The 13,846-nt window shown below is 46.3% G+C and overlaps 1 protein-coding gene across 1 annotated transcript in view; it reads left to right on the top strand.

Moving 5' to 3' along the window:
* Positions 1-13,846, top strand: part of RNFT2 (ring finger protein, transmembrane 2) — a gene marked incomplete at its 5' end in the record, with an annotated part of 63,870 nt that overhangs the window by 38,241 nt on the left and 11,783 nt on the right. The gene's annotated exons all lie outside the window — the stretch shown is intronic.

Genomic DNA, 13,846 nt, shown 5'->3' with positions numbered 1-13,846 from the left:
TATTGCTGGAGATTGAGGAGCTGTGTTAGTGAGCAGTAAGTGATGGAAAACCTGCTGCTGGCAAGGGAGTTGGGACGCCCTCTAAGAGGGTCTCACTGGCCCCTCTTTGCCTTCCTTTGATGGCTGACCCCAGGGGGGAGGGAGAGAGGTGAGAGGGTATATTGTCCACTGTCAACAGGAAAGCTCCATCTTTTGCTGGGGAAGGTGGTATACAGTAATACAAAGACTGTGCTGTAGAATCAAACCCTAGCTCTGCCACAAGTCATTTCACCCCTCTGACTGGGCCTTCTGGTTCTCATCCACAAACTAGTCCATAATATACCTCTCCTGTGGGTTTGGCATGTGGAACAGTGACTTTTAATATAAAGTGCCCAGCACATCATGGACACCCAGCAAGCGTGGCCATGATCAGTGTTCCCACCAGAGCAAAGAGAAACTGGGACAAAGGAGCAGAGGTTTGGGGTGCAGCTAGGGAGAAGAAAGGGAGAGCCACCCTTTCCTAGCTGGGTAACCTGGGGCAGGGCCTTTACCGCTCTGAGCCTTCAGTTCCCTAGACTGTCAGACAGCTAAGAATAGAACTTCTTTCACTGGGCGGCTGTGAAATCATGCGTGCAAGTCTGCCTCGCACTGCGCCTGACCTCAAGTCCTGGAGAGCTGGTGCAGTCACTCCCTGATAGACACGTGGCCTGAGGGGTGAAATGTTCAAACAAAGTGGGCGGGGAAAGATGCAGCAAAAGAGTGGAGAGGGCAGCTCTGCCCTTCGCAAACAGCCACCTCCTTTGTCCCTGAAGGCTGAAGAGCCGGGGGCTGGGGGCTTGCTTGGTACTGATGCTGGGCGCCCAGAGGTCCCGGCCCGGAGCCGGTACGCAGACCCGGGCGGCCCGGGTCGCGGGGCTGTGACCTCATCGCCCGGCGCCGTCCCACGGGACCATGAGATCATGAGATGCTGGCACTCGCTGAGGAGTCGATTTGTTGGTAGCGCGGGGACAGCCTGCCTCCCCGTTGCGGTGATCTCATCCGGGCCTGGGGGAGGAGGAGGCAGGAGGCCCGGCCCGCCCGCGCCACCCGGAGGGGGACTGACGGCCGCCGCCGGTGACGTCACCTGCAGCGCCCGTTGCCAGGTAACGTGCGGCCGCCTGCCTCTGGCCCCGCCCCCTCCGACCCCGCCCCCCACCTGCCGCGCTCTCAGCCTGTACCCAACCTGGCTCGCTCTTCTCTTTCCTTTTTTATTTATTGAGGTGTAAATTGCATATTGTAAAGTGATCTAATTATAAGTATACAAGCTCGATGAGTTTTTACATATGTATGTATCCATATGTAAAATATGTACATGTATATCCGTATGTGTCAAGATATCACCAGCGCTCTCCAACAGAAATATAATACGAGCCACATAAGCAATTTACAGTTTTCAAGTAGTCACATTAAGCAAGCAAAAAGGAACAAGTAACGTGAATTCTAATAATATATTTTATTTATCCCAGAATGTCCAAACTATTATCACTTAAACATGTAATCAATATCAAAAATTTTAATGAGCTATTTTACCTTTTTGTTGTTTTTCTAAGACTTTGAAATTTCCTGTGTATTTCATACTTTCAGTACATCTCAGTGCAGATTTAACCACATTTAAAGTGCTCAATAGACACATGTGACTACTACAGTACTATCTGTACTGTATTGGGCAGCACAGATATAAAACATTTCGAGCACCCGAAAGGCTCCTTCATTTCCCCTCTGGTCAGTACCCCTGCCAAGGTGCCCATTATCCTGAATCTTATCCTCCCTCTTCAGTTCTCCACCCTCCCACACACCTTGTATCTTTTCTTTCTCTCTCCCCACATCTCACTTTAACTCCTACTAGAGTCTCCCTTTCTTCGCTCCTCATAGCACTGAAAGCATGAAATGGCACGAGATAGGAAGTCAGACTGGATTAAACCTGGCTCTACCCCTGTCTAGCACTTGGACAACCTCTTAGAGCCTCTGTTTTCTCACCTGTAACTGGCCCTAGTTCTCTTTTGTGCTAGCTTCTTGTCTCTTTCCCCTTGTACTTATCTCATTAGCTCAGTCTCCCACGATTTATTCCTGCCTCCCGTGCCTATGTTGAGCTTTCTCATCTGAGAAATGGGACTGGGTCATAACTACCCCACCAGGGGAGCATTTGATACACAATTCCTGGCCCATGGTAGGTGCTTAATAATGAGATTACTTTCTCCTCCTTGGCCCCCTCTTTGCTTGGTCTCTCACTCCTGGGTGCCCTTTTTCTACTGTCCTCTAGCTCTGTCATTTCTCCCCTCTCTTCTTTTGCCCACATCCCCTAGTTCCTCTCCGGTGTCCCTCTCCTCCCCCACCCCCTGCATTTCTCTCTAGCCTTTCTTCTAGTCCCAGTGCCCTCAACACCTCTTGCCCCCAGCACTCCTGGCCAGGTTGTTCTGAAGTCAGTTACCGAGCTCTTCCCCAACCGCCAAGCCTTCTCAAGTCTGAGAAGTCCTAGATGGGCCCGCCTGCTCCTCAGCGGGTCGATGTTGCGGCTGTTCTGTTCTGAAGGGCTCTTTCAGCCGCAGCTCCCCGTGCAGCCTGCAGTCATAACAGACCTGCAGGCCGCCTTCCCAAGAAAACAAGTCTTTGTTTTCAGCTCTTTGCGCGGGCCCAGCCCGCCCATTTCGGAAGAGTGGCCCTGTCCCCTGTGGCGGCCGGGAGCTAACCAGCGGTCCAGGGCAAGAAAAGCAAATGAGGGAAAGCACCCGGGAGGCTGGACGCAGTTCCTGCATATTTTCCCCACATTAGGGGAGGGCTCTGCAATGAGCAGTCCCTTTGGCCCAGTGCTAGCCTTAATTCAGAGAAGCTTTCCGGCCTCTTCCTGACACCCCCTCTCTGTGGGGAACCGCCTCTCCCTCTCCCTGTGGTCCTGATGCGGCTGTCAGTCACGGCGCCCCGCCCACCCCCTGCCCTATCTGACCAATCCATCCAAGGCTCGCTGTCCGGGTTGGCAAATGCCCCCAACCCCCCCGACGCCGCCCCGGGAGAAACTAGGCCCCTCTCTCTCTGTTGGAGTTAAGCTGTGAGAGTGCTGGCTTGGGGCTACTAGTGGCCATCTTTCCTACCAGGTAGAGGTGTCCAGAACTTTCTATTAGCTGTGTCCCCTGGGGCTATCCTCTCCTTCTCACTTTCCTTATCTGTGAAATGGGAGCATTAATAGCACCTACCTCACAGTGTTGTGCAGAGAGTAGGTGCCCAGCACGTAGTAAGAGCCAAGTCATCGCCCTTTCTTCTACACTGCATGCCTTTCTCATGGTGCTCTGTGCTGAACCCAGCAGTCACTGGACAGCCCCCTTTCCTCTCTCCTAGCCTCATCTTTTTTATAAACCCTTCCTTATACACCAACCCTTGCTTCCTAGCACCTTTGGCATCAGGGTTCTCTATGAGCCACACCTGTGGAAAACCTAGCTATGTGAACTACAAGGTCCTTTAGCCCACCTGTTCATTCATTCACTCAAAAAACATTTTTTGATCACCTACTCAGTGCCAAATCCTTTGTATTAGTTAGAATTGGGATAAGCCAGTAACAGCAAAAATAATAATAATAGCTTAAACTTAAGACGGGTTTATTTCTTTCCATGTAAAGTCCAAAGGTAAGCAGTCCAAACCTGGTAGTGTGACACCTTCCAGGTTACTACTTCACCAATCCTAGGGTGTTGGACTCCTCCTCATGGTCCAAGATGGCAGCTAGAGCACTAGCCATCACATCCAAGTTCCAGATAGCAGGAAGGAGGACAGGGGGGAAGAATAAGGTGAAAGTTTCTCTGAAGTTGTCACATGACACTTCCACTATAGCTTAGTGCCACTGAAGTGCCACTAAAATGGCACCTGGTTGCAAGAGAAGCTGGGAGATGTAGTCTTTGTTTAAGATATCATCCAGCTAAAATATTGAGGACTCTAGTGCTAAGGAAGAAGGAGAGAAAGAATGTAAGGTGACAGCAACTAGGGACACACCCTGACTAAGCATAGGGAAAAGGTGGTGAACAGGATATGGTTCTCTGCATTCATGAAGCTCACAGCCTATCAAAGAAATAGATAATAATAATAATATAAAATAGATAACCAACAAGAACCTACTGAGTAGCACAGGCACACTGCTCGATATTCTGTAATAACCTAAATGGGAATAGAATTTGAAAAAAAATAAATACATATATATGTATAACTGAATCACTTTACTATACACCTGAAACTATACACCTGAAACTAACACAACATTGTTAATCAACTATGCTTCAACACAAAATAAAAATTTTTTTAATAAAAATAAATTTTTAAAAATAAAATGCTTTCTTAAAAAAAATAATAATAGTCAAAGTTATTGAATACTTACTCTATTCCACATGCTTCTCAGGGATTCGCAAACATTTTAGACTTAGGGCCTCTTTACACTTTTAGAAAGTATTGAAGACCCTAAAGAGCTGCTTACATGGGTTATTGCTATGACCCATGTAACCATAATAGAAATTAAAATCAATTCACCACAATTGAAATTAAAACCAAGAACTTTTTACAGTACTTACTAATTAACTTAAAATAATAATCAACCGATTATGTGTTAAAATAAATATTTTAAAGAGACATAACTATTTTTTTAATTAATGAGAAAAGGGACTTGTTTTTACATTTTTATAAATTAATATCTGGCTTGATAGAAGACACTTGCATTCTCATTTGTTGCAAATCATGTCATATAGCCTCAGGAAAAACTCAACTGTATACTTGTTAGAGAATAAAAATGTCAGTTAATGTCTGAGAATTATGATGAAAATAGTTTTGACTTCATAGACCTTCTGGAAGGGTTTTGGGGACCCTCAGGGTCCTGGACCACACTTTGAGAAATGCTGATTTAGTTGGATGCTTACAGTATCCCTATGTAGTAGTCACGATCAAGGTCACAAGTTTTCCCCAGAATGTGGCACATGCATGGAGCCACCATAGTGCCCTATGGCTCCACTGTAGACAGCCAGGTCGAGAGAGCTTGGTAGGTAGTTTAGCCTTTGTCCTGGGGGTAGTGGGGAGCCAGGGAGGGTTATAAGCAGGGGTCCGCAATGATCAGATTTGTATTCTTCAAAGAACATTCTAGAAAGAAGCACAGGTATTGCTCTCCTCGTGGAGTGTGGCTGGCTTTTTGGCACAGGGTCTTGGAGTGCTAACCCAACAAGCCAGCCTTAAGAAGCACTGGCAAGCATCACCAGCCATCCACACATCAGACCCACCCAAGAGACTTGCCTTATGGGACAGTCAGCACCCAGAATGGCTATGACTTATCTCTCCTTAGCCCTTAGTCCAAAATGAGCTTCCTTTAACAGGCAGCAAGTAGTAGTGATAATAATAATAGCTAACATTTAATATTATGGTATGTCACACCTTGGTTTTTTTCTTTTTTTTTCCTCCTTTTATTTATTTTTCATTTATTTATTTTTTAACATCTTTATTGGAGTATAATTGCTTTACATTGTTGTGTTCGTTTCTGCTGTATAACAAAGTGAATCAGCTATATGTATACATATATCCCCATATCCCCTCCCTATTGCGTCTCCCTCCCACCCTCCTTATCCCACCCCTCTAGGTGGTCACAAAGCACTGAGCTGATCTCCCTGTGCTATGCGGCTGCTTCCCACTAGCTATCTATTTTACATTTGGTAGTGTATATATGTCAATGCCACTCTCTCACTTCGTCCCAGCTTACCCTTCCCCCTCCCCCATCCTCAAGTCCATTCTCTACATCTGCGTCTTTATTCCTGTCCTGCCCCTAGGTTCTTCAGAACCATTTTTTTTGCTTTGTTTTGTTTTTTTAGATTCCATATATATGTGTTAGCATACGGTATTTGTTTTTCTCTTTCTGACTTATTTCACTCTGTATGACAGACTCTAGATCCATCCACCTCACTACAAATAACTCAATTTCGTTTCTTTTTATGGCTGAGTAATATTCCATTGTATATATGTGCCACATCTTCTTTATCCATTCATCTGTCGACAGACACTTAGGTTGCTTCCATGTCCTGGCTATTGTAAATAGTGCTGCAATGAACATTGTCACACCTTGTTTTAAGATCTTTACACGTTATTTCTCTGATGAGAGAGGATTTATAAAGTGGCCTCTGGAACCAGCCTGCCTGGATTCAAATTCTTTCTCTGCCACCTACCAGCTGTGTGACTTTGAGCAAGTGACTTAACCTCCCTGTGCCTCAGTTTACTCTTCTGTAAAATGGGGATGATTATAGCTCCTATCTCATAGGTTGTTGTGAGGGTTAAATTAATACAAAGTGCTTAGAACAGCACTTGGCAAGTAATAAGCCTTCAGAAGTGTATGTATTTGCTGTTATTAACATCAAAACTCTTTGAGGGACATACTATTATTACCTGCAGTCTATAGATGAAGACGCTGAGGCCTACTTATTCATTCGGCTGAGCACCCCGTTTGGTTTCAAGCGCGCTCCTCTAGACTCTGCAAACAGAAATGGTAATGCCAAAAAAGACACAGAGCCCCTGTATTTCAGGAGCATAACAAAGAAATATAGTCCATGTTGGGGGTGAGTGCAAAAAAGAAAAATGAAAGCTGAATACAGAGGATGAGGAGGATGGGGGGAAGTAGGAAGTGCAGGGGTGCTATCTTATGTACATTGTTCAGTGATCCTTCCTGATGAGATGACATGTGTGCCAAGACCCAAGGGAAGTGAGGGAGCCAGCTGGCAGACATCAGGAGGAAGAGTGCTCCAGGAAGAGGGAAGAGCAAGTGCAAAGACCCTGAGGTAGAATTGTGCTTGTTTTGTTTTTTGGGGATTTTTGGGGTTTTTTTTTTTCTGTTTTTTGGGGGTTTTTTTTGAGAATCAGGCACATCAGACATGTGGGCAGGAAGCAGATCTCATAGGATCTGGAAGATAGGGTGAGAGTTTCAGATGTCACTCTGAGGGAGATAGAAGACATTGGCAGGTTTGAGCCCTGGGATGATTTGTTCTGCCTTGTATTTTGAGAAGCTCATTTTGGATACCGTGTGAGGAATAAATCATAGGGGGACAACGACAGAAGTTGTTAGGGAGCTGTTTCCAGCAGAATTTGTAGATGAATTGGATGTTGGTTCTTAGAGAAAGGAGTGTCAAGAATGATTGCAGGGGTTTGGGAGAGAGAGACAGACAGACAGACATGGAAGGAGGGAGGATGCTCTCATGTCTCTTCTTATAACGGCAGTAATCCCATTCATGAGGGCTCCACCCTCATAACCTGATTACCTCCCAAAGGCCCCCGGCCTAGGGTTATAAGCAGGGGTCCACAATGATCAGATTTGTGTTCTTCAAAGAACATTCTAGAAAGAAGCACAGGTATCGCTCTCCTCATGGCAGTGTGGCTGGCTTTTTGGCACAGGATCTTGGAGTGCTGACCCAACAAGCCAGCCTTAAGAAGCACCGGCAAACGTCACCATCACCTCCTTAGATGAGCACTTAGTTCATTTTTCTCCTTTTTTCTTTCTTTTGGCTTAAAACAACCACCATTTTATTATTTCCCATGATTCTGTGGGTCAGGAGGTCAGCCAGGGTACACTAGGGACAGCTGGTCTCCATGTGATGTCCGCTGAGGCTGGACCATCCACAACGACTTTTTTACTCACAGGTCTAATGCCTCAGCTGCCATGGGTGGGATGACTTGCTCAGGTCCTATATCTGGGGCCTCGGTTCTCCCTGTTGGCTGGGTTCCTTGCTTCTCCCCTGTGTAGTGTCGCTCAGAACCCCTCCCTCTGCACCTGGCCTCTGCACGTGGTCTCCCCTTGTCCCTTGGGTTTCTCACAACGTGAGAGGGGAGGAAGGGCAAGCAAGAGGGAGGCAGCGACAGCTGCCGGGTCTCATGCAGCCTGGGCCTGGGCGTCCCAGATAGCACCTCTGCCTCATTCTCGTTCATTCCTTAGTTCTTTTGAACCTGAGGTGTCCTGTCTCTAAAAGAACATGAGTGACAGTAATAATGCCTACATCCCCAGATCATCATGAGGTTCTTTACTAGCTCTTATCATGCACTGGGCCCTTCCTGGGTACCTATGTTTTAGGTGCATTTGCTCATTCAATCCTCACAATCACCTTGGCCTGTTGGAGCAAGTTTGCTTGGGCTTGTGAAAGCCAATGGTTACATTTTCAGGAAATTTGCAAGCAGCGTTAAACCCTAGGAAGCTTGAAATTGGCCCTGTGGGAGTACTTACACCACAGAAATTGGAAGCACACATATCAGGCCCATTTTTTTTTGGTTGAACTGATTTTCCAGCATACCACTGTGTGTGTGTGTGTGTCTGTGTGTGTGTCTGTGTGTATGTGTTTTCAACCCCATTTACAGATGAGGAAACTGAGGCTCAGAGAAGTTAAATTATTGTCCAAAATCAACCAATTTAGTAGGCAACAGATTTGACTTTGGAGGCCCAATTCCCATGCCCTTAACTGCTGTGCTGTCCTACTTCTGTAGGTGAGAAAATGTGTATGAAAGAGATTTATAAACAGGTAAAACCATATACATATTCATATTAATTTTGATGCAGAAAAAAACTTTTATCCCTGTTTATCCATTCTTTACATCTTTGTACATTTACGCTGCTAACAACTCTGATTATGTCTCCCTCCCCTTCCTCTTCATCCCCATGATCCTTCACATCACCTTTTCCAGGTAGGTGCGTTCTCCGAAAGTCTCCTAACCTGTTCCTCTCTTCGGCTTCTCAGCATCCTGCTCGCCTTCATTTCCCACTCCCTTCCCGTCAGCCCTCTGTCGTTTCCTTGCTTCCCACTTCACTTTTGGTCCCTCCGCCATCCTCACAGTAAAAGTCAGAACAGAACCTGCCTTCCCCTCCTTGACTGCTCCCGCCCCCTTTATCAGAATCCCAGCAGCGAGCTCTCTGTGCCTAAGTTCTGCAGCAACTGCTACTGTTCCCCCTTCACGGGTGGCAGGGAGGGCAGACGGGTCATAATCTGATCGCTTTCCTTGTTGTCTGACACCCTGGAGAAACCACATGTTCCATTCGGTGGTCGTCAGAAATAACATGCTTAAGCAACCTGGAATTATAAAACTGCTTAATTAGAGAGAGATGGTTTCACTGGGATATGCCCGGTTTTCCCTGGTGGTTTTACCTCCTCTCCAAGTGGCCGGCCCCCCAGCAGCTAATTGCTGCCTTTAGCACTCTCTCCCTTTATTTTATTTTCTGTGACATCAGGGTTTGCCTATGAAGAGAAATACTCTGTTCCATGTTCCAACTCTCCTTCTGCATCAGCAAACTCTAGATGTTGACCTGAGTAACAAGGGTGGAAAATCTTACGCTTCAGAGGTCTCTAGCTCTTAAATAAGCACCTGCTGTGTGCTGCGTGCTGGGAATATGACCAGGAGCCAAATTATCTTCATGCTAATGGGGCTTAGGGTCCAGTGGGAGAGAGAGATACTGAAGTAATGTTTTTAATATTGTGAGAAGTGCTCTAAAGTGATTTAAAGGGTGTAACAGGAGCACTTAATTTAATTAAGCGCGCGGGCTTCAGTAGTTGTGGCACGCAGGCCCAGAAGATGAACAGGTGTTAGCTCGGCAAAGAGTAGGGGACTACTAGTCCATCTACAGAGGAAGAGCTTGGTCTACATAGCAGAGCACCTGAAAGAAGGGCCAAGGAGCTGGTCCCTGAGCCTTCTCTGAAATTCTGGGGATGTATTGGAGTCCCCATCATGACTTGACTTATCTAGGTTCTGATGTTATAGCCCAAGGGTTGTTAAACCACAAGCTGCAGATCAAGTATGCCTCGCAACATCTGTGTTTGTAAGTAAAGTTTTATTGGAACACAGCCATGCCTATTTGTTTACCTATTGTCGATAGCTGAGGGGAATAGTGGTGACAGAGGCTGTATGACCTCAAAGCCAAAGTATTCACTATCTGGCCCTTTGCAGAAAAAGATTGCTGACCTCTGTTCCAGACCCACGCGTTAGGTGAGTGGGAAGCTTGGGGTCTGGACCAGAAGACCAGCCTGCAGCTAGTGGAGCCTGAGAACTGGGGGATCCAAAGACAGTGACCAAGGATCAGTAATAGCAAGGTGGTTGGCAACAGGATCTGACACCAGGCTGTCTGGTTCCCAAGCTACACTCTTAACCACCAAGCCAGGCTGGTTGTGCAAGATTAGCCTGAGAGGGGTCAGCATGGTGTGTCTCCAGAGTCAACCAGATGCCAGCATGCAGGGGTTTCAAGAGACACAGGGACATAAGACCTTTCATGAGGTGGTCATGTCCTCAACCACCATGAGTCCAGGAGGACAAAGCAGGAGGCTGCCCAGCACGATGGCCAAAGACTGACCATCCTTTCCGTCACCTCTGGGCTTCTGGAATACCTTTCTTTCTTCATCCTGCCCATATCACTGCACTGCCCTTGTTCCACTTATCCATTGAAATAGTGCTTCTCAAACTTGAACGTGCACACACATCACCTGGGAACCTTGTTAAATTGCAGATTCTGATTCAGCAGGCCTGGGGTGACGTTCCAATTCTGCAAGGTCAGACATTTGGGTGAGTGGATGACTGGATGCCTTTCCTTGGTCCTTAGCAGATGTGGGTACATCTGCCTCAATGAGTCCTCTTCCAAGCGACCTGTGCTCAGCCCATCAAGACAGAATATAATGGGGTAGAAATAAAGTCTCTGTCCACATTCTGTACATCATCCATTTGATGGATACACAACACTTTTTTTTTAAATAAATTTATTTATTTGGGTTTTTTTTTTTTTTTTTGGCTGTGTTGGGTCTTCGTTGCTGCACGTGGGCTCTCTCCAGTTGCGGCGAGCGGGGGCTGCTCTTCACTGCGGTGCGCAGGCTGCTCATTGCGGCGGCCTCTCCTGCTGCGGAGCACAGGCTCCAGGCACGCAGGCCTCAGTAGCTGTGGCACGCAGACTCAGTAGTTGTGGCTTGCGGGCTCTTGAGCGCAGGTTCAGTAGTTGTGGCACACGGGCCCAGTTGCTCCATGGCACGTGGGACCTTCCCAGGCCAGGGCTCGAACCCGCGTCCCCTGCATTGGCAGGCCGACTCCCAACCACTGCACCACCAGGGAAGCACCACAATGCATTTTTATAACTTTTTTCTCCCTCTAGTTTAAGCACTATGCTCAGTACAAAAAAAAAAAAAAAAAAAAAAAAAATGGAAAAGGCAGAAAACCACAACGAAAATGAGTAGTTTCTTCATTCTGTATCTTTTCCACTTGGAACTATAATATGAGCATTTCCCTGAATCAATAGATATCCTTCGCCAGGATGATTTCTTTTCTAACTTTTTCTTTTGAAATAATTTTAGACTTAGAGAAAATTTGCAAAAATAATACAGAGAGTTCCCATATATCCATCACCCAGCTTCCCCTAATATTAACATCTAATATAACCATAGTACAATTAGCAAAGCCAGGAAATTCACATTGGTACCGTTATTATTTACTAAACTACAGACCTTATCACATTTTGCCAGTTGTTCCACAACGTCTTTTTCCTGGTCTAGGATCGAATCTAAGATCCCACGTTGCATTTATTTGTCATATCTCCTTAGTCCTCTCTAATCTAACAATTCCTTGGTCTTTTCTTTGTCTTTCATGACCATCACACTTTTGAAGAATGCTGAACAGTTATTTTGTAGAATGTTCCTTAGTTTGGCTTTGTCTCATTTTCTTATGATTCAATTGAGCTTGTAAGTTTTTGACCAGAATACACAGGATGATGCTGTATTTTTCTCAGGGCATCTTATCAGGGGTTTAGGCTTCAATATGACTTATTACTGGGGATGTTAACCTTGATCACTTGGTTAAGGCAGTATGTAGTGGATTTCTTCACTGCAAAGTCACTCCTTTTCAGGATGATATTTGATTGGCTGTATGGCTCTGCATTATCGACCCCTACCATAACCAGACCCTCTTTTTGCACATTTAGTTTGTTACCTGTTTTTGTTTGTACTGTTTCAAAGAATGCTGCAGTGGCCATTCCTACTGGCATATCTATTAGCACATATCCCTGATTATTAGGATAAATTCCTAGAAGTAGAATTGCTGGAGCCAAGATTATTCACATCTTTAAGGCTATGTATGCTTGGGGCGGGACTATTTGTTTCTATGTTTGTTTATTTGTTTCAATCAACTTTACTGAGGTGTATAACATTGTATATCTGTACAAGAAAATGCATAGATTTGAAGCACATGTTTCAGTGAGCTTTGGCAAATGTATACCCACGTGTAAGCACCACCCCCATCACTATATAAAATATAAAATTTACATATACAATCTACAATTTCTTTCATTCCCCAAAATTCCTTGATGCCCCCTTGCAGTCGTTCCTCCCCCAGCTCACCCCAGGCAACCACTGATCTTATTTCCATCAGTGCAGTTTATTTTTTTTAACTTTATTTTTTTATTTTTGGCTGCGTTGGGTCTTCATTGCTGCGCGCGGGCTTTCTCTAGTTGGGGCGAGCGGGGGCTACTTTTCGTCGCAGTGCGCAGGTTTCTTATTGCCGTGGCTTCTCTTGTTGCAGAGCACGGGCTCTAGGCACGCGGGCTTCAGTAGTTGTGGCACGCAGGCCCAGTAGTTGTGGCTCGTGGGCTCTAGAGCGCAGGCTCAGTAGTTGTGGCGCACGGCTTAGTTGCTCCGCGGCATGTGGGACCTTCCCGGGCCAGGGCTCGAACCCGTGTCCCCTGCATTGGCAGGCAGATTCTTAACGACTGCACCACCAGGGAAGTCTTCAGTGCAGTTTTATGTTAGCTATTCTAGGACTTCATATTAATCAGAATTACACACTATGTACTCTTTTGTATCTGTCTCCTTTGATAGGAGAGAATGTTTGAGATTCATTCATATTGCTGTGTATTGCAAACATTTGTTCCTTTTCTATTGCTGAGTAATGTCCTATTATATAAATGTACCACAATTTGTTTATCCATTCTTCCATTGATGGACATTTGGGCTGTTGCCAGTTTGAAGATATTATGAATAAAGCTGCTGTGAACATTCACCTACAGATGGACATATGTTTTCATTTCTCTCAGGTGCACACCTGGGAATGGAATTACTGAGTCCTAAGCAGGTGTCTGTTTAACTTTATTAGACACGACAGGGTGGGTTATTTTCTTGTCCATTTTATAGCACAGGCCCCAGAAAGCCTGAGGGACTTGAATAAAAGCCAAAAGAGGAAGAGAAAGAGAACGCTAGATGCTTTTCCTGTTTATTTCCTTTAATCTTCAGAGCCATCCTAGAAGGTAGCAGTTGTGATTCCCATTCTGTAGATGAGCACAGTGAGGCTCACGAACATGCAGCAAAATAAGGTTCTGAGTCCCCCAGGTCTGAGAACCCAAGTCCATGTTCTTTCACCAGATATGATCCTGCCTCCTTGGAGACAGTAGGTGGGGCAGCTGGGAACGAGAACACGTCTTCCCCCCTCTCCTCTTCTCTGCCTGTCCTTCCTGCATCCTGTGGTCCGCCCTGCCCACGCCACTGAGGGCAGTCACCCTCGATGCCTGGGTCAGCCCCCTAGAGATGAGAGTGATCTGAGTGCAGGGCCAGGGACTGTGCCCCCATGATTGGCTTTGAGCCCTCAAAGCCACAGCAGGCACCAGGGAGTGACCCACACTCCAACCCTCGGCCAAAGGTGTCCAGTTTCTCCCTCCCTGAGACGCGATCCCCAGAGTGTTGATCTACTGGGCTGGTGGGCAGCGGGCGAGGGCAGCGAGCAGGGGCCTTGTCTCCCTGGCCACATTGCAGGCCCATTAGGAGCAGGCCTGAGTGCTTTACAAAGCTGATTAATGGGCTGCCTGTGACCTGGAATGTCATTACTCCCTGGG

This window comes from Mesoplodon mirus, assembly GCF_964341445.2.
Source record: "Mesoplodon mirus genome assembly, chromosome: 13".
NCBI classification, from domain to species: Eukaryota; Metazoa; Chordata; class Mammalia; order Artiodactyla; family Ziphiidae; genus Mesoplodon; species Mesoplodon mirus.
The sequence above is the reverse complement of the archived record's forward strand: the minus strand, read 5'-3'. Positions and strand labels throughout refer to the sequence as shown.